This window comes from Vicugna pacos, chromosome 35 (assembly GCF_048564905.1).
Source record: "Vicugna pacos chromosome 35, VicPac4, whole genome shotgun sequence".
NCBI classification, from domain to species: domain Eukaryota; kingdom Metazoa; phylum Chordata; class Mammalia; order Artiodactyla; family Camelidae; genus Vicugna; species Vicugna pacos.
The window spans coordinates 10,206,775-10,233,811 of NC_133021.1; the positions used below are offsets into that span (position 1 = coordinate 10,206,775).

The 27,037-nt window shown below is 43.2% G+C and overlaps 1 long non-coding RNA gene across 2 annotated transcripts; it reads right to left on the reverse strand.

Moving 5' to 3' along the window:
• Positions 1-12: 12 nt before the first annotated feature.
• LOC140691512 (uncharacterized) lies at positions 13-25,383 on the reverse strand. 2 transcript variants are annotated; one of them, XR_012067220.1, is made up of 3 exons: positions 25,141-25,383; positions 2,724-2,891; positions 13-237 (listed from the first exon to the last, which is right to left on the reverse strand). It is a non-coding gene; the product is annotated as an uncharacterized lncRNA (long non-coding RNA). The 2 variants fall into 2 exon arrangements; XR_012067219.1 differs by having other exon boundaries at positions 82-237; positions 2,707-2,891.
• Between the last annotated feature and the right edge of the window lie 1,654 nt (positions 25,384-27,037).

Here is a 27,037-nt window from a genome sequence, read left to right on the forward strand (position 1 = left end):
TACGAGTACTTACAGAAACAAATAACTAGGAGACACTGCAGCAGCGTCACACTATGTAGAACGAGCAGTCCTGAATAACACCGCATGTTACATAAGGACCCACAAAGTGAGAGCACCTGCCGTAACAGGGCGTGGCCCCCTTCTATTTGTCAGTTGTGTCTTCAGGGCTGAGGCAGTTCTGAGCACGGCCAGTGTCAGTGCTGTTGTCTGGATGGATGCCACTGGAGGTGAGGGCACCTGCAAGCCGAGAGGAAGAACAGAAATCATCCTCTGCCTTTTGTGTCTTGTGTCTTTGTTACTTTAAAAGAGAGGCATAAATAAGATAAACTGTGTATCTTCTCTACTGAAATTTCAGTAATGTAACCATTTTTAAAGACTTCATATCTTATATTCTGCCTATAACTGTCTTTTCAACAAAACATCATATTTATTAAATGTTAATTAACTCAGTTAATTAACTCCCTGTTGAAACCTATTAAAGAGCATGAAATGCACTACATAAAAGCACCACACCTGCAATGACTAGCTCAGCTATCTTGATGGCAGTGCAGTCAGCCTGCACCATCCCATGGCCCTGAGCTCCTGATGCTTGTAAGAGAGCACGCTGCCGACTCAGATGGAGAGAAACTGTGGAAGCATTTTCTGAAATCTATAGCACTGACAAAACATAACTGAGAAATCCCAGGCTCCTTAGAGGCTGTCATTTTCTGTTTCTGGCCAACCCCCATCAATGAGCAGAATGATCCCTTTCCCAAGCCATGGGACTCATGTGGGAAGCAGTTTTGGAGTAATTTCCAGATATAGAATGTAACTAACTATACGTAGAACTCTGACAAAAGAAAAGATGAAATACTCTGATTTTGGAAGACACTCAAAATATTCTCCTAAGCCTTAGTAGCTGGAAAGGCTGGGCTTCTCCTAAGCCAATTATTTATTTCACAGCCAGTGAGCATCTCCCACAAACCCTGTTTCCCTGTGTCTGCTGGGAGCCTCAGGCAAACTCTTGCTATTGATCTTATAAGTCACAGGGCAGAGGTGTGTGTCTCACGCCTGCAACCCTCACACAGGCTTGCCTCCTAGCCTCACTGTCTGAACTTGGCCCCATTTTCTCACCTGATTATTTGGTATCTGTTCTTCTGTAAGCTGCCTGAAATGCTTCTTGGAACAAGTCAGAAGAATGAGTGGGTAGAGAAATGGACAAATGGACAGGTGAGAGATGGACAGACAGAGAGACTCCAAGAAAAGGGGAACAAAGAAAATTTCCTATGCAAAACTCTCTTCTAGTCAGGGAAGAAAACCACCATGGAGAAGTGTGAAGAAGCAGGTAGCTTAGGAATATTTCCTGGATTCCATGAAAAGTCACACCGAGATGAGAGGGTAGAACTATAAATAATAAAAGAAAAAATCATGCATATTTGAAAAATATATCTACACTATTTACTTTCAAAGAATACATTCAAATCAGAAGGGCCCAATAACACAATACTTGGGTATTTATAGAAGTGAGAATCCCATCTCCAAACCACAAGGCATCCTTTTGGAGCACTGAGAGTCTACACAGGGTGGTCATAAAGCCATCACCGCAAAAGCTATGCTATCCTGCACTTACGAGGAACGAGCAGCTGTGCTCAGGTTGCCCACATGTGTCATTTACACCCCACAGCACCTCTATGGGGGAGGGACGCCTAGCGAGCCCCGTCTCTGCAGGACAGAAAACAAGTCCAGGAGAGGCTAAGCTGACCTACCAGTTCTCCATCTTACAGGACTGGTCACTCCAGAGCAGGACCCAAACTCGGACCCACGTTTGTAACCATGGTATTACCGTGCTTTATGTGCTTTTTGTGTGTATAATACATTTGTTTCTGGCATGAAAGGATATTTAATAAATGATCGAATGTCTTGTCTATCTCATTAGCTCACAATCAATCTTTATATTGTTAAATTGTACTCTTTTCCCCTGGAGAAAGGAATGGAAAGAGCAGGGGTCAGAATGAGGTGGGGCTGCATTCTTTATCTGGTACCTCATCTCATCCAAGTCCTCAACCAGGGAGAAGGAGCAAACGTTCTCTTCATCTTTTAAAGAGAGGAGCCACTGATGGTGACTTACTCAACTCCAAAACCAAGGCTGGGGGAAGGACATATGCAGCAACCAGAGCAGTATCACCTGTAGGGAGGCGGAAAGAGCTCATAGGAGGGCTCAGGGGGTCAGCCTGATTTAATTTCAATCAATAAAAGAATAACACACTCTAAAAATACTAGCATGCAATGGATTTGTTCTTTCTTGACATCTAGCAAGTTTCCAGAGCCCACATGTAACATTATTTGTGAACCAATGAAAGGAAGAGTACATAGACAGGAAAAATCAATGCCACAGGCAGGCTGAAACCCAAGCTGGGGTTTAGGAAGAGAAAGGGCATAGTTAAGAAAGGCTGGGGAAAAAAATCATCACAAGGACTCTCAAGCATCCTCCAACAATCATATAATCATTCATTCAAGAGAGAGTTACTGAGGTCCAATTTTGTGCAAGATTTTACAGAGGGCAAGCAAGAGTGCAGCGACTATCGTGGCAGCAAGTGGCGGGACTCAAATACACTTGTGATCCTGGTACCTTGCACACTTGTCCTCAGTATAAAGGCAAAGAAAAACAAGTAAAATAATACTCTGTAAACTCAAAGCATTGTTGAAAAAAATTAAAGACCTAAATACCCAAACAGACACACCACGCATATTCGTGGATCAGAAGACAGCGCTCTTGAATGGTAGTGCTCCCCAGAGTGATCCGTGCATTCAACGTGGTCTCGATCACAATCCCAGCAGGCTCCTCTGCAGAAACTGACTAGCTGCTGCTACAATTCATATGGGAATTTGAGGGTCTCAGTAACCAAAACGATCTTGAAAAAGAAGAACAATGTGAGAGGAGTTGTAATTCTCAATTTCAAACCTTACAACTGTATCTCCTGGTGAGATTAGAGGCTATTTTTAAGTTATTACTGTGTTTATCCTTATTTTCTAAATTCTCTACAATGAATATAACTGTTACAATAAGAAAAATAAAAAGTAAGGTATCTTTCAAAATATACACACTGATTCATTCATTGGGAAAAAAATTTTAACTCTAAAGAGGTAAACAAATATCTAGTGAAAAAGGACTACTTAAAAACAAGAGTGCATTTACACTTTTCATAAATTGAAAACTGAAAAGCACAAATACAACAAGTTTCTAGTGAGACCAAAGCAACATATTAATAGTTATTTTCAAAGATTCTAATTTAACAATGAAAACCCAAGAAAGGGAAAATCGTGATTGAGACCCAACTGTAAACACATGGAGAGCAAAGGCCTCAAAATCACAGTTCCTTTAACTATGCTATTAACTCAATAGGAGAGGAAATTCCTCACTGAGGGGACAGTGGAATCCTGTGCATAAGATAGTATACACAGTACAAACTGCACTAGAATCGGGGGTAATTTTCTTAGAAGATTTCTAAAGTTACAACATTGCTGAAAAACTATAAAATCACTGACAGATGAAAACACACAGTCATATATATTCTATAGAAACATATGAAGTCTGCTCCCATGTTGCATAGAAATACAAACATATTTGTTCATTTATGGGCACTGATTACTTTATCCCAGGTAGAATATTTCAACTAAAACAAACAATCAATAATACACTCCTCTTGTCAAATCTAGTTGATAACCATAATATGTAACCAAAATGTGTCTAACATAGATCTAAAATTAGTATGGTTTCTTGAACTCTTTTCAAAATTCCAAGCTTAATTTTAAAAAAGATCTGAGCAGTATTTCTATATTATCTTATCCCTCATGAAATGAACAACACAGTCTGTTGTCAAAATTCTGTCCTTACAATGATTCACGAGCACCATATCCTAACAAAACTACTGGACAGCAAGGCACTATCCAGACACTGTGACCAAACAAATGAAACACAAGGAAGACAGTGACACTATTCTGGAGGGCTTATAATCTGTGTCAACACTGGGGTTTTTATTTGATTGGTTTGATGGTTTAGCAAAATAAAACCAATCAAGTACATTCTTCTTTGAGCATTCTGTAAGTCATGACTCTGTTTTTAGTGTCATGAGCAGGAAAGACTTAAGCATGACTTGATTAGGTCAACTAGCAACAATCATCACTGGAGAGTGAGTAAAAAAGGAGTTAACTGATAGCAATGCTTCTGCCTACATGAGACCTAAATAAATCTACACTGAGCGCTGCAAGGAAAATGAGGAGATGAGGTCCCCAATGAGAAAACTAACTAACAAGAAATCAAAGAAGGAAAGACTTTCATTAATGATTCCAGGAAGGAGTGGAGCATGGTGGTGAAGAGCACATATGCTGGGGACAAACATGAGGGTCTGAACTCCCACAGCACTTAGTAGCTGTGACACTGATATGTCAGTGAAATTTTCTGCATCTCAGTCTCTTATCCATAGACTGGGGACAACAACAGCACCCATCTCCTAGAATGGTCCTAAGAATTAAGTCATTTTATATATCAAAGTTTAAATAAAATACCTCAGATTTTAAATATTATCCTAAAAACACAAGGAACAAAGAAAACACAGATAAATTGGAGTTAATCAAAATTTAAAACTTTGCTTCAAAGGACACCATCCAGAAAGTGAAAAAACAACACACAGGAGAAAATTTTATCAAATCATTTATCTGATTAGGAATTTGTATCTCCAATTAAAAACAACTCCTACAACTCAACAATAAAAAGGCAACTCAATTAAAAAGTGAATAAAGGATCTGAAAAGGTATTTTTCAAGGAAAATATACAAATGGCCAATGAGAACAATGAAACGATGTTCAATATCATTAGCTGTAAGGGAAATCAAGTCAAAACCATTAGGAGAAACCGCTTCACACTCACTACAATAGGTTATGATCTAAAAAAGCATAACAAGCACTAATGAGGACACAGAGGAAGCGGAGTGCGCAGCCCTTGCTGGTGAGCACGTAACACAGCATGGCCACTTTGGAAAACAGCCTGGCAGGTCCTCAGAGAGTTGAACATTTGGTTTCTGAATGACCCAGCAATTCTGCTCTCAGGGCACACACGTAAGAGAACTAAAAACAAATGTCCACATAAAAACTCCTACAGGAATTTTCAAGGCACCATTACTCATCACAGCCAAAAAGCAGAAACAACCCTAATGCCTATCACCTGAAGAATGGGTAAACAGAGGGACCCAGCCATACAGTGGAATATTATTCAGCAATAGCAAAGCATAGAGTACTGACCCAGGCCACAACATGGACAAACACTGAAAACGTTACTCAGTCTGAAAGAAGTCACAATAGATGGTTCCATTTACAGGAAGTGACTCAATTTACATGAAATGTCCACCACAGGCAAATCCACAGAGAGAGAAGAGTGGCTCCCTGGGGCTGGGGAAGGATGGGGAAGATGGGAATGACTGCTTATGCATAAGAGGCTTCCTGTTGGGGGGATGAAAATGTTCTAAGATTGAGTGGGATGCACAATTCTGGGCATAGAGTAAAAACCACTGTACATTTTAATGGGTCAATTGTATTAAAACTGTTAAGAACAAAAGCACTTCGGGCCAGTACCTTCCCATAGTAAATGCAAATTGCTAACTTTTATTAAAGGAAGAAGAAACTGCCCTCAGCATGAAAGCAGGAGATCAGCAAATGTGAGTTAACTGAAATTCGACAAGAGCATTTCACTTGAAACAGTTGCTGAGTGTACACGAAATATTCAGAAATGACAAGGGAAATCAGTTTGACATCACGAAGAAGTATTCTGCTTCAAATGCAGATCAAGGATTTGGCAAGCCCAGCTGCTAGAAATGACCAGAGAAGAAACCTGGTTCTTAAAACAAGCACCAGAGCCAACAAGGAAATGGTGGTGAGGAAAGAAGGTGGCTGAAAATCTGGAAGAGTTTGCTACAAATAATTTCTCCACTGAAAATTCAGAAATAAAATGAAAGTGATGCAATTCTGTGTTGACCTCACATGAATGGGCTTCCTCCAGTGCTTGACAGTTCTGTAAGCCCAATTGAGATAATCAGGAGAATCAGCATGGCTCCTGGGAGTCCCCAAGTGACTTCCCACCAGCACACTGACCACCATCATATCTGCCAGGATTGAATTGCAGAGAAGAGACAAACTTCTGAAAGACACAGGAAATGTTGACAAGGGAAGAAAAGGCTGTGGTCAGTCCTGGGACAGAGGCCCTGTGAGCAGAGGCCAGAAGGCTGCAGGTGAACTGGAGTGACCCTGGGGCAGGAAGGGACCATGGGGGAGCAGATCTCAATTCTCTTCTCTCTCTCCCTCAGGTAGGAGAGATAAAGCCTGCATCCTTCTGACCTGGAACTGTGGGCTCTGGCTGGCAGAAGTCTTACTGACATGGAATGAATTACTCAAGACTCTGTGGAAAAAGTCAAGAAAGTGAGAGGGAGTAGGGAGCCAACTCCAAGAGCCTCTCAAATGCTCCCATATTTATTGTGTATAATCAAAGGGAAAAGTCATTAATAGTTGTGTGATAGTAAGCAGGAACTTGGGGAAAGACTGGATGAGACAGAGAATGTAGAGTCCACAATGAGTATAAAGGCTTAGTGTATCTTTAGGGAAGTCATGGTGTGAGGGGAACAAGATACATTCTTTAGATATGTTAATTACAAAGCAGACCACCAGACCATACAGGTCCTTGTTTTGGGGATAATAGGCTATCTAACAGCACACAAGCCCAGCTTTTATAGCTGAGGGCCTAGGTCCTTTGCAATGAGCAGAGTGCTATCTAAAACCTCAACTATGCAAGCAAAGAATTGTCTCTGCTTTTTAAGGCAAGGAGACAGGAGTGAGGATGCACAGGTGCCTGCTTGCAAAGCAGTTACTAAGCACATTTTTTTCTTCTTAAAGTTGACAGGCGGCTGGGGTCTGTTACAATTTGTTAACCCAATCATCGGCTCCCACATATAACCATTAAGGAGGACACCCTAGGATGACAAATCTTGGCTCTGGGTCTTTTCCTGCCAGCTTCTAGCAGAGTCTACACACATCCCTGAATAACAATCCCACAGAACCAGCCACACTCTTAAATCCTGGTCCTTGAAACTTACTTTTAGCTCTACACAACTTGAAGTAGAAAAGTTTCAGAAATAAAAGATAATATATTCTTTTTATATCTCAGCATAGGACTGATTTTTTGATTACTTTAAGCTGCTTCTACTTGGTAAAGCACCTAATTCTGCAGGTGAATTCAGTACTTTCCATTGGCATAACCAGCCAGTTTGGATCACTAACTTCCTTTGGTAAAATACCAATACACTTAATTGATTTCAGTGTTCATCAATTTCAGCCATGAGGAGAGGGAGTGTCACTCTGTTCCTCAGCCCACCCTCAACTCTTTTCTCATCAGCATCTCAGGCCTCCTGAAAACAAAACAAAACATTTCTTTCCCTTCTACCCTTTCCACAAACCTAACAGGAAACATTGTTACGGAAACGACAGGCTAGTCAAGAAACAAGCACCACTCGGAGGGTTGGAGTACTTAGATGTATTACACTTGTGGGCTCAGAGGGGCTTCTGTTCCGAAGCTCTGAGCACCTCCAAGATGTGCGCATGTGGTTTTGTAGGGTAAAGTGCAAGCTTGGGGTTTTAGGCCAATAGGTATGGAACAGCTTTAGCAGCATTATCATCACAAAAGTGGAGGTGAGGAGGCAGCAAACCAACACTCCAAAGCCAGATATGTATCTTTGGAAACCCAACTGGCTAGCAAAAAACATGAACAGCAAACCAACACTAATTAACCTAGATTTACAAATTAGTCTAGCAGAACTCAGATCAGTATTCCAATACTTAGATTTGTGAGTTATCTTTTTAGAGCAGCCCAGACTCTCCTTCACATTCCTAGACTTGTGGGTTATATTGTTAGACCAGCCCAGTTTTTCTTTCACAACTTCAGCCTGGAGAAAGAATTCAACACAAATGTTAAAACAAAAATCTATAAACCTGAAGCAACTCCATCTCCGAATCATGATACACAATGAAATGAGAGTAAGTGTGTCAGGCACAAAGCATGCGTGAGCCTGATCACCTGATTTCTATTCTTCAAAGGAAGGAAGGTTTTCATATTTTTTATTATCACTCTTTGTCATTGTTTCTGATCGTTTTTAAGCCAAAAAATAGTATATGAAATAATTAAGCACTGCAATAACAGATTTTTGTTGTATCAATTACAGAAGGCATTCAGAGGGGATAGGAAAACCACCTCTGTAAAAAATACAAAATTTCTTCCCCTGTTAAGAACACATATACAAAATGCAACAGAGAATTCAAATTCTTGTGGAGAGGAGCAAAAGCCATAGAATCAAAGCAAAGTCATTACTATGAGTCAATTCAAAATTCACTGGACATACATGCTCAATGCATTCAAAGAATTTTAAAGGCATGCTGCAAACCATTCACTTAATGATCTGCAGGCTAGAGGAAGAATTTCCCTCTTTAGCAGACAACAGAAATCAATAGGGTGCCCCACCAAACAAGGACCAAAGAACAATCAGATTTTTAACAGTTCTGACAAATCAGCATGTTCTAAAGATCAAAATCTAGAAATTTTAAACATTCATTCACACCACAATGAAACAAGCACTTAAAAAAAAAAAACCCAAACAAACTAAGCACATTGATCATGTACATAGATCAATGAGAACTTCTTGTACCGCTGGAAGAAAGAACAAGCTATAGCCTTTTACTTGAAAGATAAAACTACTTTTAAATATAACTGCTGAAACACATTTCATCATTCATGTTGCCTTGAAAAAATCTGAGGAACTTGTATCTGATCAGAAAAGCAATTTTGAGTAATAGTATGTTACAATTCAGTGCCAGTTTGCTTTAGAAGAAAAGAGAAAAGAAAAGCCACTGTTTCTCATATCCTGCACAAAGTGTGGAGTGCCTCCCTGCCTCTTTCTCCTCCCATTTTCTAAGCTCATGCTCCCCAACCCTTCTGAAACAAGTATGAGAACCACTTATTCCCACCAATATGCCAAATGACAAAAGAATATCAATTTATTTGTGTAAATATATGCCTACACCCTGAACTGGAGGAGAAAGGTATCAGAAGGCTATATGGAACTTATTTCTTTCTTCCTGAAATCACACACACAAATGTTCACACAGACACAGACACATACCCCCTGAATTACTGGGCACTTCATAAGCTTAGGACTTCCAACTTCTAGAAGGTAACTTTGTAGTTAGTTTAAAACACAAAACTGTCAGCTTTTGAAAGCCTTGATCATCTGCTAAACCATCCAAATATCAACGAGACCCAATTAGCCTTCTCTGTAGAATGTAATTTCCCATGATGGCAAAACAGACCCTAAGAAGTACTGGATCCAAGACTCGTGTTTATCACAGTTATGATTGTCTTTAAGCACATTAACAGATTCAGAAAAGTATGTCCCAACAATATTTGTTCTTATTGAAATAGCATATGTGTTCTATTGTCTATACAGAGACTAGATCCCATGATGGTATTTAAGAGCTATTTTGTGTATTGCAATATTTACTTTTAAGTGCAGACAAGGAAGGTTGGTATTACTCAGTTGTAGAGCACCTACTTAGCATGCACAATGTCCTGGCTTCAGTCCCCAGTACCTCCAAAAAAAATAAATAAAAATAAGTGTATATTTAAAAATAAGAAGAATAAAGTTATAAAAAAAAATGCAGACTAAAAACCCCTGCAATCTAGGAGCCACAATTATAATAAAAAAAAACAAGTGTTTCCATCAAATACTGACTATATGCCAATCACAGAGACAACAACAAATCACACCTGACAACCATCACGTTTGATTCTCAGCAACCCTACTAAGTAGACACGGATGAGAAACCCAGCACTGTGGATGTGGAGATGGAGCTTGGAGGAGCCAGGGATGCTGACCGTCCTGCTCCCTGTGACACCACTTCAGCCCAGGCCAAGCGCTGACAGAGCTGCACTGAAGGGACATGCAGCTACATGGAACCTTGAGGGACTGGGGAGTCCCAGAAAACACTAAAAATTGTTCAGTGAAAAACCAGCTCAAATATATTACACTGTGCCACATCCTTTAAACAGGGAACATGACTGAGACCTTTTTGATGCCTCAGTGTCCTTTCTGCCATCATCAATTATTTGCCCTCTCAGTGCGACCAGTGATGATCTGGACCCCTTATGAAGTGCACTGAGTCGGCAGAGCTTTTAAAGCTGTTTTATGAAGTTTGTAAGACTCTGTCTATGCCTCACACAGGCGGTCATCCATCACTTCTCACTGGTGTGGATGTACCACCTGAAATCACTCCTTTCTGCTTTTTAAAATCCCTTCATCTAATCCAGACTTTTCAACAGCAAGGAAGAAGCTCAACCACAGACAGTGGACATCTTTTCACCAAATGGACTTGAACAGCCCAACGGACTACTTGGAAGCCCTTTTCTTCTATTAAACCCACTTCCAGGTACTTCATCATTTTCTGATTTGTGGATGTGGCCTCTGACTGGCCTACTCAGAGAGCTACCAGTCTCACATCTGGGGGTGGGAGAGGACCCTACTGTTGGGAGAAATCAGTGAGGAAGGCAGACATTCTCCAGTCGGGTCTGCATGGGTAGAAGTGCCACAACGTGCTCAGAAACTATACTGTCAGCACCCCTGGGCTCCCATGGACTGGTTTCACATTAACCAAACTCAAGAGACACTGTGGCAAGAAAACCAGAAATTTAACTTATTAATGTAACAGAAGACGTAAATCTATGAACCAGACTGAAATATCAGAGTTCATCCATGAGTACATTTTCTCCTCAACAGCCCAATCACGGGCAGGCAGTCACATGGCAAGCATGGACAGAAGCAGAGCAGGAAGGGATTCTAGATTAACTCAATGGACTAAATTTCTCTTCTATGAACAGATCTACTGCCTGGAAAACAATTAACACCAATCATGTCACACTCTTCATGGACAGTGGCTGAGACATGACTGTGAGCACCTGCATAACTCTCCTTTCCCTGTCCTTTCTGGGCTAATTTATACACAGAGGTACAGAGATCCAGGGATGCAGATACCTCTAAACACCCAAAGCCCATCTCTGGGAGCCGCAAAACCAGACAGCCAGGGTTTAAATACCAGCTCTGCCACTTACTAGCTCTGTGACCTTGACCAACTTACTTATCCTCTGTGTGCCTCAATTTCCACACTGTAAAACTGGGATAACAATCAAACCTTCCTTACTCGCTTGTTGAGAAGATTGAAGGATTCATTTCTGTAAAACGCTCAGAAAAGAATGTAGCACATTTTTGGTGCTCAACAAATGTCAACTTAATATTAAAGTGATTTACAAGTCTCCTTTCTAATCATCTTCTGTGTTTCCTGGCTAGACTAAGTCTCAAAGGAAATCCTTATATCTCCTTTTATAAACTCTTGGGTAGAACCCTTCTGTTCCATCCCACCACCTGTCTAAACTGAGGGACGGGACACCTTCTCCCCACTCCTCTGGGCCATGGAGAGTGCTTCTCCCTTCACACCCCTGACCCCTGGCCCACAGCTAGCCCTCCTCACACTAACAGAGTGAGGTGTGAGTCTGGGGAGACAAGTAGGGCATGTAAAACCCTTCCTTTCCCTCCAGTGTTGGCCACTCTTGGGAAGCACCTGGGATGCTCAGCTCCATGGCAGGACAGCCCTGTTCATGATGGGGCAGATCCTCTCAAGGGAAGGCTCGCTATGGCCCAGAGCTACCTGGGACAGGGTGAGTCTCTACTTCTGGGACACAGTATCATGACACGCATTTTCCCACAGCCCTGAAGTTCATGGAGAATGTGGCTTCATCAGTAACAAAGAAGACATTTATTGCCTGCCTACTCTTTTGTGTCATCTCTCAGTTGGCTGCTGGAGACAACATGTGTCTAAGTATTGGGTCCCCTTAAGCCCCAACATATATGATGTAACAAAAAATTCTGTGCATTAACATTGGTTCGGGGCAACTATGTAACAGTTCTGACTCTGCTGATGCTAAATTATGGGTATAGGAACTATGGAACCTCCTCAAATATCTTTCATCATAAAACCAGCTTTTCTTATTTTCCTGTTTTTTAGTAATTGCCAAAGACTATAAAATGATGGTTTCACACAAAACAGCAGGTAAAGTTTATGAGCCCTCTTGACATACCCACTGTGGTAAACACTTTACATACTTTCTAATTCTCAAAATTCTACAAAGCAGATATGAGCATCCCCATCTCACAGATGAGGGAAAAACTCAGAACAAACTGACTCAGACTGATGTGGCTCAGTGGCAGCACGTGCACGTAAACCCAAGTCAAAAAACTACACCCCTTCCTATATGTACCAAATCACTTCCCACCAATTAACACATAGCAGCGGGGTCAATACTCAGGGAACTCAATACACTTTTTAGCTTTAAGGTGCTCCAGAGGCTGCTTCTAGCTGTTTTATAAAATCCTGGCTCACTGGTTTCTAACACTGGAAGAAAAGTCTGATTTTGCCATTGTTTGCACAGCAAGTCTGAAATGTTCACAGCGAGATGACAGAATAAAACTAATATGTAAGCAGAATAATTTTTCCAGGTAGACAGACATAATGGACATTGTGCTATTCTGAAGCATTAAGCAAAGAAATCAAAATAAAATCACGTTGTTTAAGCCTTCTTTTACAAACAGGAATTTTAAGACTGTAAGAATGTGCAACCGTGCTGCCAATGGCTAAAAAGACCTTCCAGGTTGCTGGGAAACATGCAACACAAAAATTGCCTGTAGGATCAGAAACAAGAATCAGATAACTAAAAGCTTATGTACCACATACTGCACTTTGCTTTGGAGGAAGGGAGGGGTATTCAGTATTTAATCTGATATTGCTAATACTCCTGAATATAAACAAAAGATATAGGCTCATGGAAACTCATCTTAGAAGATGAAAGAATCCAGTCCAGCCACTTCACTTTACAGGATGGGTGACTGAGACCTGGGATCTGTCCTCCTGGCAATCAGCAGAAAAGCTCTCCTAGGCCTCATGTGTTGCACTGTAGCAAAAACCAACAGATCTGTACTGGGCCTATATTCATGAAAGTCACATCTGTATTTTTCCTACAGTAGGTAATCTAAGTATCTTGCAAAATACTTCTCAAAGAGCCAGGAAATCATACAAGTTTGTTGAAATACAAAAACATTTATTTACATATTAAAGCAGCATGAACTTTATTCTCTCTGTTAAAAAAGTCACATGTCAAATCAATGTTTTGATATTTTAAAACCTGTTAAGAGTGCAGAAAAAAATCAAAATTTTCTTTAATCAGAAAAGAGAGAAGCATATTCCCAGAAAATGATCAATGTGGATTTCTCTAAACTTAATGGTTCTGGTCAAAATCTCACGAATTTAAAAGTCTGAGTGGATGATTACACGGCAACATGAATTCTGAGTTGTAACAATACACATTCTGTGTAAATAATCTTCAAGTTCATGTGCTTAAGGCAATTTAACTAGTCCCTGTCTCACTAGAATGATACAGATTTCATTAAAACTTCATACTGCGCTAAAAAAAAAACTGAATCCTTGTTACTTTAAGCCATATTCATATATATAATATATATACATATTCAATATGCATCAGAAATAAGCCACCCTAATTAGTATTCAGAGTTGATCCTTCTAAACTATCTGTCATTGTGACAGCACATTTTTATTAAGCACCTCTTCGGTGCTTTGTATACAAGGCGTCTAACTCTCACAGTCAGAAAAGGTAAATGATATTACTCAACTTTCACAAGTGAGGAAATGTAATTAAGCCATGAAAACAACTAACATATTTATCATCAGGAAAGAAAAGAGTAAAGATTTTACTTACAATACTCACTGACAATCTTTTCTTCCATACTAAGACTACATAAAACCAATTCAGTCTTTGTAAATAAGTGCCACAAGAGAAAAACAAGTAACATCATTAGCAATGGTTGGAATTTCAAAGCCCACTTCTCTTTTGCACTACAATTTTTAATTTTTTTTCAGTGCTTACAGAGCACTAAAATAAAAAAAAAATAACTTTTTAAGTCATTACCTGAGAATAAAACATTTGTGAAAACAGACAATTTTAATTTATGCCACTCTGTCTCACATTCTTACTGATATCTCTCCTTTGAAGGCCTCATCAGGCTGAGATCAGTAAAACTGATAATTTATGAACTCACAGGAGTTCGGGAAACCACTCAATGAGAGGCTGATTAGAGGAGCAATCAAGAATGCATCCTGTGCAGCCTGGGTTCCAGCACCGAGCTAGCCACCGACAGCTGCGTGTGATTTGGGACAAGCTGCCCCATCTCTCAATCCCTCAGCTGCAAAAATGGAGACATTGATACCTACCCTCAAACACCTGCTATGAAGTAAAACATGAGGAAAGCATTTTAGCCTTTGGTAGGTGTCCACTCAGAGCGAGTTTGGTCATTATGATGATGAGGATGGCTGTTAATAAATTAAGCTAGACCAAAAAGTAGAAATCACCATAAAGGAGAAACATTTTAAGTCAATAAGCATTTCCTTTTGGATGGATTGCAGAATATTCTATTGATTTTTTTAATAAACCAAGTTTGTTAATTAATTATAGATTTACAGGTTCATGGACAAGTCTCCAGAAAAAGAATTAGAGGCCTCTAACTTCAGAATACTAAGAAAGTAAAGTTTAAAAAAAATCAGGGGGGAGATTATACCTCATTTGGCAGCGCATGTGCTTAGCATGCATGAGGCACTCAGTTCAGTCCCCAGTAACTCCATTTAAAAACTTTTTTTTAAAGAAATGGAGAATTAAAGCAAAAAGATGGAGGAATACAGAAATTTTTTAGAGACTCAACTCAGATTTAAGATGGGGAAAAAAACATCCATTTCTCAGAGGAAATCTTGAGAACTATATAAACTGGATCTGAGATGTCTAATCTTTTAACATTATTCATGAATTCATATTACCAAGTCTTAAAACTACCTGATAACCCACAGTGGTGATACTGATCATAACAGCCACCAACACGGATCGAGCTCCAGCTAGGACTGCTCTGTTCTGACATCTCTCTCCCTGAGGCCTCACCAGGCTGAGAGTACTAAATTTGGTCATTCATGAGCATCTCATGTAAGTCCTCCATTTGTGCTTCTCACTCCCCCCTCACCAGCCCCTCTAAGGAAAGCATTGTTATCATCTTTCCCACCTGCAGATACGGCCACAGAGGCACAGAAACTAAAACCATTCCAGGTCACATTGGCATTAAAGGACATCTGTATTTCTGCTGTTTTGCTTTTGACAAAAGAATCTGAGATATCAATTCAAGAGAGACTGTTAAATAATCAAGTCTGTCTGGTCTTCACCTCAAAGAGCAGATACTATAAATTCCTGATGTAGGATGAGGCTGCTGCCACAAACTGACTCAGCTTGAAATTAATATCCAAGATGAAGCAGTGGATACACGTAAATATTCACGATTGTCAACTCTGTTCACGGGTCTGGGCCCTTCACTGCCTGAACAGGGGTGAAATCCCCACCTGTGTCAGGGAGGGAAGCGCATCTCTTCCAGGTCTCACCCAGGCATCACGGGCTATTTCCCCCCACAGACTGTCCTCAATGATTAAAAAGCTGTCAAGATTTTTACACCATGCAAAACTGAAAGACATTTCTGCAGATGGAGCACTTTCCCAGGCTTAAACCTTTTTTGCCTACACTTAGCAAGGGGGAAAAAGAAACATGACTCTGCAAAGTCTCTGAGCCTCACCACTCACAGGAGTAGAACGGCCACAGCACAAGGTGACTCTTCACATTGCAGGATAAGAACAAAATAAAGCCGCCCCAACAACAGGCACTCCCAGAGACAGCACTCAGCAGTCTTCTGCACACTCACGATTGTGCAGCCCTCACCACCGTCTATTTCCAGAACAATTCATCACCCCAGAAGAAGCCCCCTGTCACTAGCAGTCACTCCTTAACCCACATCTACCCAGCCCCTGGCAACCATCACCTGCTCTCTGACTCTGCTTGTGCCTATTCTGTGCATTTCAGATCACTGAAATCAACAATATGTGGCCGTTTGTGTCTGGTTCCTTTCACTTAACGTGCTTTTATCAAGGCTCGTCCATGTTGAAGTGGTATCAGCATCTCTCTCTCTCTTTTTTTTTTTTTTGAAAATGTTGAAGTTTATTAGAAGGTGGTAAGTACTATCAAAAAGAGTAGAGTGCAGTATAAGGGATAGGGTTTCAAAGGGAAAAAGGAAGGTTGAGCAGTCAGGGTGGACTTCCCAGAGCAGGTGGCCTTTTTCATCTTTACCTTTACTTTTTTTTCTTTTTTATTCACTCTTATGTCTGAATAATGTTCCACTACATGGAGATACTACATTCTGTTCATCCATTCAGCAGCTATGTATGGACGAAGTCCAGAAGAATGAGTGTAAGAGGTGACTAGCAGGGATGGCATTTAAGCAAAGGGCAAGATGTGCTTAAAAAACAAAAGCCAACAAACAGAGGCACAAGGAAATTCATTGCGTTTCTGAGCAAAGTGCATGCTTGCTTCGGCAGGACGGTAATGCAGGGCTGGGGTGGATATTGACAGGAATCACGGTAAGGGAGTCACCTGAGAAGTCTCCCCACTGCAAGCAGCTCAGCCAATTCTCCTCCCTCATCCTGTATTTTTAGAGCCATGTTTCTAGGTTTCTCTTATTTCAAGTAATAGAACTTTAACTGCACATCTGATCATCTGCATCAGATCACCTTACCTCCAAGCCACAGAAAGTCATTCACTGACCGGAGCAGCTCCAGGACATAATGGTGATGGTCCAGGGAATCCTGCAGCATCCCAGCCTGCAGGCACAAACCCCACATGTGCCCTGATGATGTCCAGAAAGTAAAATGCATGGAAATTTCTCACTGCTGATGCACGACATCTGCCCCCAAATTGCCCCAAAATCATGCTGGAAAAGCACGACTCAACCCTGTCACTACAAAAAAAAAATCTAAGAAGGCAAATTTAGGCTCTTCCATTGAAAACTAGCAATGATCACTGCCAGTATCTGAGCTGGAATGCTCCTGAATTCAAAAACAACTTCACAGTTACTTTTCAAACGTGAAAGGCATATATGTATTCCATGTAGATGATACTACAGTAGGATTTTTCTTTTCAAATTTTCCAGTTGAACATTAGCACATGAAAGTTTCTGTTTCAGCTTTAAAAAAATCAATTATCTTCCATTTTCTTAATTTTGAACCTATTATTATTTTATAAAAGGAGCTATGCTGCATATTATAAACCAACTGTTTGGCTTCTGCAAACAAGACCTTTATGATTTCACTATTTCAGAGAAAACTTTAATGATGCTTTGAGAGGTGGGGCCTGGGGCACTCACTAACAGCTCTTTAAATATTGACAAGGATGTGCTATTAACTAATGCAAAGGCTCTAACTCCACATTAACTCAGAAACCAAAGAAACTACACCAAAGACTTACTTTAACATTTTTAAATATTCCTATTCTTTGGAATATTAAATTTCTTAAAAGATATGAATTTTTTTGAGAAAGACAATGGCTGTATTAAATTTCCTCTCACCAAGAAAGCAATCTTTATCAAGAATAAAAACCCCTATGGAAATCCAAAACACAGGACGTTTCTAGCTAAGTGAACATGCAGATTTCAACACAAACCTAAATCCTATCAGATCTCACTCGAACGAGCTCAACAAAGTCCTGGGCTACCCTGGAACTTAGCTCTTCTGTTCCAAATGTTGGCTGAGCTAAGATCATCACACAAGGCAGAGAAGGAGAGAAGAGGAAAGTCCACCTGGCTGCCTCCATCCATTTTCTTCCAGCCACAAGGTGCCGCTAGGGCGGCCCCACTAACAAGCCCTCCCCATTAGGAAACCCGGCATCCACACTGCCCCTGCCGTCCCCAAGCAGCCCCAACGCCTCTCTCCCACTGGTCACCTCCCAGCCTGTGAATGATCTTCTAATGACCCCCACAGTTGGTGGCACCCTCCCCCTCTTCCCTGCTACACACAAACACAAACACACACAGAGCCAGGGCAGCCTTCCCAAAGCACAAATTTGATTACATCGCCCCCACTTAAAACCCTTCAGAGGCTCCCTTGTAGAGTTCTAGCCCCACCCCTGACCCTGACCCTGCTCGCCCAGCCTCACCTCAGTACCCAAGTCCCCAGTGACCTCAGGGGCCCCCTGACCTGCTCCTACTTCCCACTTGCCTCCAGGCTCATTTTGACTGATTCTCAAGGAAGCCTTCCCTCCCTCCAACCTCCGCACTTTGTTCCTCTGTTCCTAACACATTCTAGGCTAAGTCAACTTCTGACACTGCTAAGCTCACAAGAAGCAAATACATTTTGCTTACTACTGTGGGTCCACCCCCTCTCCCCTAGACACTCAGAAGTGACGTGTTATGAATAAATGAATGATGGGGAGGGTCTCAAAGGGACAGACAGACCTGCTCTCGCCCATCCTGACCCTTCTTTCTGTAGTATATCAGAAGCAAAACCAGAAGTACCTTTCCTGAGGGTCACTTCCTGCTGACACCTTTCACTGCCTCCTCTGTCAGTTCTAGTTAAACCCAAGCTGCTCCAAAGACCTCCACCCCAGGCCCTCTCCAGTGTCCTCCCGAGCAGGGGCACCCTCCACCCTGGACCACAGAAGGCATTCTCCCCTAGTCCTCACCCCCAAGCCTCCATGCCCCTGCCCGGGCTGCACCTGTCACCTGAGCCACCCTCTTGACTCCTTCTCCTGGCTGACTCTTACTCTGCCCTCAGAACTGAATGTAGAGCCCATTACTTCCATGAAGTCCTCTCTGATAATGTCCTTTAGCTCTAGGCTGGGCTCCCTCTACAGCTGCACTGCATGGTGACCAACTGGTGTTTGTCCACCCACTCCTTTGAGACCATGACCTCTTGGAGGCCACATGGGATAAATGAGTGAGATGACAAGAGGGGTGGGAAGAGGAAAAAACAAAATCACAGCCCAAGTCCAATATTTAAGGATCCTTTCTCAGAAAAAAAGAATAAAATATTTCATACGTGTGTCATTTGGCTACGATTTTTGTGGCTCATGGAAAGCAAGAGCTTGGTGTTCTAGTCCAAAAACCAAGTTACATGCAAAGAAATGTATATATTCATATCCAAAGGAAACCAGAGCTGCTCAGCAACAGTTTGCTGTTAGAATCCAAAGGAACTTTGATAAAGGCAATCTCTCCCTCTCTTTTTTTCCCCCCTCTCTGGTATTATAGTTTCAGAAGTATTTGTATAACTAAGTGATGGCTACAGCCCATGATTCTGCACTGGAATGTTTGGGGCTGAGGAAGCCCAGATTACATGCACTGTGTAAATGCAATCACACCAACACACTGACAGGCGCCCTAGTGGCTGAGCTGAATTTCCAAAGCAGACAACCTTACGTTGGAAGACAGTTCTAAGTAGAAAGTAAGAAATGCAATGTTCTGTACTCAATTTCATACTTTATATGGGCCATTAACCGATAGTGCATCTTGTCTAATGAAACCCAAAAATAAATTCCCAACATCGATTTTCTCCATCTGATAATTTTATGCTGACATTGGATATCAAACCCTCACTCCATATGGAAATCTCAGCCCTATGCTGCAGCAGAGTTACATCCCGTGGAAGAAAGCTGATCAAGGGAGAACTGGAGAGTTTCCCTTCAGAAGCTGCTAAGTCTGGTTTTGCACCTGTACATCATTTGCAACCACGTCATAATCAAAGGAGTAAGACCTTTGTGGGGGGTAAAGCACTGTGGTGCTTCCGAACCATCTAAGAACACTGAGCTTTGTGAAACAGTCCTGAGGCACTTAAATCGTACTTTTTTTGAAAGGCTCCAAAACTGACCCACTTCACCATTCCACGTACAACAGGGAGGTACCAGAATTAGTACTGAAAACATGCCCTTGAAGTCTGACAAGGCCCTGCTTGAATCCTGCTACAGCATTTACTAGCCGCCAAACGGACCAATTCCTTAACCCCTCTGAGAAGGCTTGCCAATGTGCAAAAGGGGGCTGCCATTGCCCACCTGGGAGGCATGGATGTGAATGCAACACACAAGTAGGGCGGCAGACTGGTACCTGACACGGGGTCTGGCTAGTATCCCTCTACTTCCCTTCTCCCCCTTTAAACTTGCACTGTTCCCCTGGTAAGGATCAAGCCCCCAGAACAGACTGCCCAATTCTTCTGTGTATCCCCGGATACATGCCTTACCCTTAGGAGGCCAGAAAAAGAACTGCCTCCTCCCCAGTCACTATCAATATTCTTAAGAGTCTGGGTTTTCTTAACTCTATTTTGCAGGGAGAACTGTCCAAGCACCATTCTCCAAGCTGGCTCCCCTCCCAGCGCCCATCCCTTCTCACCTCAGATCCTCTGTCTGTCTTCTGTTCATGGGAAAGAGAGTCCAGTAGGGTGGGGACTCCCTAGGCCTACCTCCCTCCCTCACAGGTGAGTGTGACTACCTTCTCCCCACTCTCCACTCCAACTCCAACTTCTGAGGAGTGTTCCTTCCTGGACCCTGCAGCCTCTGCATCTTCCCAAGATGCACAAGTGGCTAAGACCCTCCCATCAGATTTCTTCCTGGCTGGCCCTGCCCACCTCCTAGCCCCTTAAGGATAAATGACATTGCTCTGAAAATCCCAAACGCCACTGACTGACACACCAAAGCTGCATGGTCTGGGCTTTCATACACAGCCCTGCCCTTCCTCAGCCTCAGTCTGCACCTCTTGAGATGAGCTAATCCACATGCAAGGCTGTGAACACCAGCTAAGAATGATGAATCCCAACGTGTGTCTCTAGTCTGGCTCCTTCACCTGAGCCCCAGGCTCATAGACCCGAGTGCCTCTTTGAAGTCCTAACTTGGATGAAAAATGACATCTTAAAAATGCCTCATGTCCACCATTTACTCTGGAATTCGATTCCTGGCAGTTACCTCCCAGGCTCCCCATTTTACTAACAGCCTCAGCACCCACCTAGTTGTTTGAGGTCACATTCAATTTTCCCTGTTCCCTCCCACCACCCCTGCCCTGGGATCAGTCCTGTCATTTCCATCGCTAAGCCCATCTCAAGTCTGGTTCTACAGGGACCACAACTGGAATCCCACAAGCTCACAGCAAGGTGCAGTAAGTCACAGTCCTCCGAAGGGTACTCCCTGGAGGAGGAGGCATCTCCTGCCGCCGGTCACCTCAAAAGGCACTGGATTCTCTCAAAGGAGGACCAGGAGAAGGGGCTCAAGGTTCTCCTGTGGTCTGAGCTTTGAAGGACCCGAGGTCTGGGGGAGCTCCTAGTTAGCAGACACACCTTCCAGTGAGCAGATGAGGATGGAGGAACCCAGGCAAGGCTGTTCTCACTCTAACCCCTGGGCTCTCGGGAGCCATGGGAAAGGCCTGTGTCCAGGGCACAGCCCAGCCTTCACAGATCTCAGCCTGCATTTGCCAACCCGGACAGCCTAGACTCCTTCTACTTGCGACATTTACTTCTGTTCTCTTCCCCACCCAGAATGTGATGGATTCTTTCAGAAAGTCTGGCCTGTCTCAAGCGAGACCAAGTCAGTGAATAATGAAGTGTCCACATTTGGACCACAGCATGAAAGGAGAAACAAGGCCTCATAGTCAGCATGATGGTGGTGGCCAAACCCTTCCTCCGGGTGAGATGAACCAGAGTGGGGATGAGAATGCAAGGTCTTAGGTCGGCCAAAGCATCTTCCTTCATGGATGACTGGGGTCTTGGGGTCTCACTACTGCAAACTAACAACACGGCCGTCAGTGGTAGATGTCAGCTACAACAGACACAAAGTCATTTATTTACTGCCAACATGGGTTAAAAGTAAAGGCCGGTGCAGGGAAGCCTACATGGCTGCTGAGCCAAACCACAGACGTGGCTTTGAATGCCCACTGGCTGAAGCAGAGAGGAAGCTACGGTCCCCTTTAGCGGTCCCTGTGTCCACCAGATCCAGGTGAGCCAGCTACCTAGGAGAAGTCCATGTTGTCTTGATACTCAGAAAAACCAGCCTCATAAGGGGAACAAAAGAGTGGCATGGATTTTAGACCCACTTCTGCCCCTTTATGAAGGCAATGTAAAGTAAATGACATGGGGAAGTTGAATGCAGAAAAAAAAAAAGGTGACTGCTTCCTCCAACAGCATCCCCTGCAGCTGCTCACCACTGAGCCTGCCACTTCCTCACCAGTGACCACCAGCCAGGAAGCACCATCACACGTCACACAGCGACAGCTAGGAACTGTATGCTGAGCACGTTTGTGTAAAAGCAGGAATCGAGCAAGATGCTGCAGACTTTGTCTTTACAAGTTTAAATACTCCGTGAAAAGAACCCCTCAGCAGCTGCCTAAATCAATTCGCATCTCACTTCTTCAAAACAAACAAACAAATTTAATAAGGGTGCATTTGTCACCAAACATAAGAAGGACCAAACAGGTTCCTCAAAGCAAGGATTTTAACAGGTATCAAACACCAGTGGGTGATGTGCTAACAAAGCAAATATTCCAAAAAAATACAAAATAAAAAGATGACTAGGATAATACATGGATCAAAGCGGCTGTTAAGTTTTTGCTTTCTAAGCAATGGAGACAGCACAGAGGGCAATCTAGCTATTTCCAATGCAGGGTGTGTACAGCCCACCTTTTCAGACGCAACAACATGCTCATAGGGCAGTACAAGAGAAAAACGAAAAAAGAAAAAGGAAAAGAGGAACAAGCGAAAATTAGAAACACACAAGAACAAAAATGACTTTGACAGCATGTACAAGAATTTAATTGAGTGTGTGAGGCCAGGGACAGGGGACGGTGAGACCCAACCTCACCTCCTGCTCCAGGTAAGGCAGGGGCCTGAGGGGACCCCAAGTTGGTCAAAGCCCCAAACCAAAACTCCACCTACATGCGTCTAGACAGCTTTTGAGTTACAAAATGTGATTGCATTTCAGGCTGGACAGTTTTACTCATTCCCACCAAGAGTAGCAGGAGAGAATTAGGCTCTGCTCCTGCACCAAAGCATTGTTTTAAAAATTAATGACTGTGGAATAGTAAAAACAACAATGAAGTAAAAGTGACTGGATGAGAACATGCTTGACTCGAGCTCACTGGCCGCGTTATCTCACTGATGTTCAGATGCTGGCTGAGAGCTTATGGTACCAAAACAGACAGACCCACCAGGAGGGAGGTCTAATGCACTCCTGTATTTTGATGCTGAGAGCCATGCCTGGTACACGAGGTTCTGGGTAAACAATGGTGACAGTGTCAACCACTATGGGCTAAGCACACATCCAGCTACTCCAACAAATCCCAAGGACAGACTTCAAAAGGCAGAAACAATCTGGCATTCTCTGGTGGGTCTACAGACACAGAGCCAAGCAGTTGCTGAGCAAAAATGTCACCAGTGCCTCCCATGACAAAAGAGGAGGCACTAGCCAGGGGCCTGGGGCAGTGCTCCAGGGTTCCACTGCTCACCCACCAGTCTGTCCAGGGGGAGAAGGTGGTCCCTGCTTACGTTGTACCAATGCACCTACCTTGACTAACGCCTGGGGGCTCAGCAGGAGGTGACAGGTGAGGTGAACCGAGCCAGCCTGGGAGTGGCCTGGTGCTGACAGCTGTGCCCTCAGCAGTGCCCAGGCTCCTAAACCTGCCACCTCATCTCCAAAGAGCAGAAGGGGAGTGTGGGCATGTAGATCACAGGGCCATGTGAGGACAAGTACAGATCATGGCCATGCCATGCATTGCCCCTTCCTTTAGCCATAGAGGCATGTCTGGAGAGGAATTGAAAATTCATCCAGAGCCCACCAGACTCCACACGCAGGTGGGACTCAGGTCCTCTGTGCCTCTCACTCACAGGGCTGGTCTAGACTCTTTTTATCAATTCTCTGGCATCTTCTCCTCCAACTTACCAACAACCAGAAAGTAGGATCTGATCTTAGCTAAGTTCAGGAATCACAGAGCACTGCCTCCACAGCGGGCCCGACAGCACATGTCAGGTCCTCCGACCTTCACCTGTGAGACTGCCATGAGCATTCTCCAGACTCAAGGACCGAGGCCATAGGCCAGGGGGACACAGCTTCCCTCACTCTCCCCAGCAAAGGGGGACCACCTCTCGGCAAAGGCATTTCACCCTCTTCTGCCCGAGGGATAGCACGATAGATACACAGGGAAACAGAGCAGAAGATGGGGGGAGCAGGCAGCCCAGAAGAGCTCGTCTGCACTTCCGAGGCAAAGTGGGGCCGTTGACCTAATCACAGGGATGAAATGAGGATGAACCTTTCTCTGCTCTGTCCCATACTCCATGACATGTCTTTCCCTGCATAAGGAGTTCATTCAGAAGTCCCTGGTGGTGTTTCTGATGTCCTAACCTGGCATGGTGGTTGTTGGGTAGGAAGAGAGGGCCTGAGCCATGCAGGTGCTGAGCCTGGAATGCAGGAGACACCGGCTCCACCCCCAGGTCAACCAGCACCTTGTTCTATGTCTCAGGATTCAGCATCTCATCTATAAGCAAAGGAATGAGACTGTCCCAGGACAGGCTGCCCAATAGAAATGAAATGAGAGCCATGTAAAGAAAGTTTCCCAGTTGCCACATTTAAAACATTAAACAAAGAAACAAACAAACAAACAAACAAAAAACTAGAAACTGATTTTAAGAACAGATCTTACTTAATCTACTGTATGTAAAATACTATCATTTTGACATGTAATCAATATAGAAAGTAACAAGATAGTTTACATTCTTTTTACTAGGCAAGTCTCAGCATCTGATATGCATTTGACCTATTGCACATCTCAGCTCAGACCAGCCTCCTCCCCAGCACTCTTAGTATCAGTGGCTGTGGCTACTCTATTGGACAGCAACTCTAGGGTTCCCACCAGGGGTCCTGGTTGAAAAGCAGGAGTAAGTGTCCACACTATCCCTAAAAGGATCTCTCTGAAACAAAGGCGAATTCACTTTTAAATGTCTGTAAACTGGTGGGCTGCACCTCCCTCCATCCTTGGCTACAAGGCAGCCCTCTTCCTTGCTGATCCCCTTATGGATGTAGGGAAGAACCCAGCACACAGCCAGGGCGGCCAGGCCTCCAGGTAGACTTACCTGCTGTCTGTGTCCAGTCCCATGAAGTCCTCCTTTTCAAACAGGATGCAGAGGAGGGGGATCTTGTCCCCAGACTTGTCGGGGGCCCCATCCAGCCACTTGGACTTGAGCAAGATGAAGGGTGACTCAGTGAAGTCCTTGATCCTCTTCTCCACCACCCTGCAGTCCTCGTAGATTGAAGGCCACGTTGGTGCGCGGCTGCTCGGCTACCTCCCCATGCAGCACAAAGACATAGAGCTGAGAGTCATTAAGAGTGGTGCCATACAGCTCCTCTGCACATGGAGCTTCTCGAAGGCCTTGGCTGAGAGACAGTCGGTAATGGTGAAAAGGCCCACGACCTTGCAGTGGGTCTGGAAGTTGCTCCACCCATTCTCGGGCACATAGTGGTGCCTGTAGTGGATACAGAGTGCCCACTGGGAGCTGCACGGGCTGATCTGTCTCACCAAGGTGATTTGCTTATAGATGCAAAAGAAATTCTCCTCTGAGATGATCCCCACAGGTTGGACCACCATGGGGAGAGTCTCGTAGTCCTCAGCACACTTCACCTAGTCAGGGATGCTCATGTTGCAGGCTTTGCTGAGAGGGGAGAGGAGATAGAGGTACATACTGTGCTGTGGACTGCGGGCCCCTCTGGGTTGCGTTGACCTGGTGTGTACCAGCCAGAAAGCAAGGGAAGCCGAAGCAAAGCTGGGGGTACAGTTTGTCCTCAGAGTCTGCACATGGCTACCGTAGCTCAGATCACATTACCCAGCTGTTGGTCTAGGCTTTCTGATCCTGCAGAAAAGGGTCATTTCTTGTTTTCTGTTTCCAAACACCTAGCCAGACCCTGATGCAAAGTCAGTGCTCAAAACTGCTGAAGAAAGAAATGATCAAAGGAACTGCTTTCCCCACCCCCTTTCAGCAGAATATAAAGAAAAGAACCACAGTGTGATCAAAAGATCTGGATTTCAACTCCAATTTGTTTGAACTCCTAAGCTGCAGAATAATGGATAAGAAAACTTGCCTTGGGGAGGAGGGTACAGTTCAGTAGTAGAGCACGTGCTTAGCATGTACGAGGTCCTGGGTTCAATCCCGAGTACCTCATTTAAAAAAATGAAACAAATAAATAAACTTAATTACCCTCCTCAAAAAATATTTTTTAATCCAAAATTCAAAAAACACCTTGCAACTGACACAACAATGTAAACTTAACTATACTTCAATTAAAAAAAAATCCTTGCCTTACAAGAATATATCTGGATTACGGAAGTTTGCAAATGTAAAATCCCTACGGTACAACCTGCATAAAAAGGGGGGACTGTACAAATTTACTATCCCTCCTGTATGAGCTATATTTCCTTTGGAGGGGTTATAACCTCTCAGAGCTAATTTTCTCAGATTAAAAAAAGAAAATATTATCTGATTCTCAGTACTGCTTAAGAATCAAATAACCCTATGAAAGCATCTGACACACAGTGGTTACTCAATACATGTTTGTTGAATGAATGAATAAACAAGCAAAGTGAATGTTGCTCCCTGCCACAGACCATCGTAATGGTACTGCCTGGAAATCCCAAGCCCATGTTTTACCCAACTCTACACTAACCATGTGGGTGACCTGGGCAGGCCTGTGTGCTTCTCTAAGTCCCAGTTTAATCATGAATAGAAATGAGGGCAACAACACAAACCTCAAAGGGTTAGTGTGTCAGTAATGAATTGTACCCCAACTTTGCAAGATGGAACCATTAAGGAAAATTGGGCAAAGAGTCCATAGGCCCTCTCCATATTATCTCTTATAACTACATAGGAATCTACATTACATCTCAAAATAAAAAGTGTAATTTTTTAAAAGTCTATTGAGATTAAATGAGCTCACTGTCTCAAATAAGGAACACACAGTACAAATAGGACAATGCCC